The sequence below is a fragment of the Carlito syrichta genome, unplaced genomic scaffold (assembly GCF_000164805.1).
Source record: "Carlito syrichta isolate Samal-C Ts95f unplaced genomic scaffold, Tarsius_syrichta-2.0.1 Scaffold153201, whole genome shotgun sequence".
In the NCBI taxonomy this organism is placed as follows: domain Eukaryota; kingdom Metazoa; phylum Chordata; class Mammalia; order Primates; family Tarsiidae; genus Carlito; species Carlito syrichta.
In genome coordinates, this window is record NW_007097297.1 from 138809 (window position 1) to 141146 (window position 2338).

Genomic DNA, 2338 nt, shown 5'->3' on the forward strand with positions numbered 1-2338 from the left:
ATGAGGTCTCATCAAGTTGCCCAGGCTGGTCTCGAACCCACAGGCTCAGGCAATTCACTCACCTCGGCCTCCCAAAGTGCTGGGATTATAGACTGAGCCACTAAGCCCAGCCTTTCTTAAAAAATTTATTTATTTATTATAGAGATGAAGTCTCACCAAATTACCCAGGCTGGTCTCCAACCTGTGGGCTCAGACAATCCTCTCACCTCAGACTCCTATAGTGCTGGGATTATAGGCATGAGACACCACGCCCAGCTTTATTATTATTATTTTTTAACCAACAGATATTAAAGGGTACCAAGACTGAGTATTTCAAACAAGGTGTCATCTTGACCCAAAAGCCTTGGGCTGATGTCAAACTTTCTGACCCAAGTCAGCCTCAAATTTTCTACCATGGCCGCTATATCTGGTCAACACTAGAACCCATTCTCACTTCACCATCCTGAATCCCAGGGTGCCAGACCCACCTGCCTCACTTCGGGCCTGGATAACTACACTGGCCAGTCTCATCCCACTCCAGTCAGCCCTCTGTGCTTTGAAACAATTTTCAAGCTTTTTAAAGTGTGATCCATAGTAAGAAATTCAACTCACATGGCAACCCGGTAGATGCACACATTTCTTACGTAAAACTGAAGGTTCTCGACACAACATTTATCTCTACTATGTGCAATCAGATAACATATTTCACTTCTCCCCTTCCCCCTTATATAACCCACTGTCTGCTGCCCATTAAATGGATCTTGCAACCCACTGACAGGTTGTGGCCTGCAGTGTGAAAACTGCTCCTTCAGCCCCTCAGGGGTCCAGCTGAGGCACAAAAGTCATCTGGAAGCTATGCAGGTCAGCCTGCAGGAGGCCCCCAGGACTTACAGAATCTCCAAGGCCTGCAGCGGGCCTTCCTGGGGCTGTGGGGCCCGCACTTGGGCTCTCCTCCACCTCAGCCCTGAGCCTCAACAAGTCCTTTATGAGTGACTGCAATTCCCTACGTCAAGTCTTGACCAACCTCCTCCCACTGCTGTAGACAGTCTTTTCCCCTTCATCCTTCAAAACCAGTTCCAAGGTCACCTCCTCCAGGAAGCCTTCCCAGGCCCCTCCCTATGCCGCTCTGTCCACCTGTACCTCACACCCTGTTCATTCCTCTTCTGAAACCTCTCAAGGTCATTTTCCATGTGCGGGTCTGACCCTTTGTGCATGGTGACTTCCTGAGGGTAGGGCTAGAATAGCACATGTCCCTGAAGTTCAGCCTGTCACAGCTCCTGTGTGTGCTCAGAAAAGGTCTGAGGACTGCCCTGCTTACTTGCTTGGGCGGGGGGGTCCCCTGGATCGCACTACACAAGGGAAAGCAGAGGCTGCCAGGCCAGCACATTCAGAAAAGGAAAGATCACAGCGGGTGCACAGCCAACACTGGCAGCCAGAAGAGTCACACAAGCCCCTCTTTCAATTTTCAAGCACAAAACAGATTCCTGGGGGCTTTGAGGCCTGGAGCTGTAAAAGGTCAAGTTTGCAGATCAAGCCCCTTGCTATGTGGGACGCTCTGGCTTCAGACAAGCAGGCCAAAAATGTGCAAACTATCAACATGATAAACACGGACCCTTGTTTTTAGGGCTGAGAATGGAGACAAGACCCCTGATAGGGCCAAGGTCACAAGAACCTTCCCTAGCCTGCCCAGGGCTCTGAAGACCCAAGAGTAATGGGCAGGACGGGGGACCTCAGCCCCCTTCGAAACAACTCAACTCCAGGTGCTGCTACTGAGGGCTGTGGGGCCCAAGGAAGCAGGCTTGCCTCTGCTATAAAATGAAGACTTCCGCTCGGCTTGGCGTCTCCCAGCCTCGGGTTGTCTGCATGCCACATGCACCACCAGCTAGCTGCAGGTCAACAGTATTATTACTGATGTATTACTTTTCTTTATATCTTCTTTCTTTTTTCCTTGAGTAGATATCTCATCTTAAGCAAAAATACTTGAAACCATGGTTTTGGTGTGCTGGGTTTTTTTTTTTCTTGGTCAATGAATATTAAATACAGCCAGGTGCAGTGGCTCATACCTATAATCCCAGCACTTTGGGAGGTGGAGGTGAAAGGATTGCCTGAGCCCACGGGTTTGAGAACAGCCTGGGCAACTTGGCGAAACCTCATCTCTACAATAAATTTTTAAAAAATTAGCCAGGTGTGGCGACCTGTAGTTCTGGCTACTTAGAAGGCAGAAGCAGAAGAACTGCCTGAGTCCAGCAGGTTGAGGCTGAGGTGGCCATGAGTGTGCCGCTGCACTCCAGCTTGGGCGACAGAGTGAGACTCCAATTCAAAAGAAAAAAAAAGTATTAAGTGCATATATATATATATT

At 49.2% G+C, this 2338-nt stretch overlaps 1 protein-coding gene across 2 annotated transcripts in view; it reads right to left on the bottom strand.

Annotated features, from left to right (window-relative positions):
* Positions 1–2338, bottom strand: part of TTC7A (tetratricopeptide repeat domain 7A) — a 123662-nt gene that overhangs the window by 79479 nt on the left and 41845 nt on the right. The window lies entirely within an intron of this gene.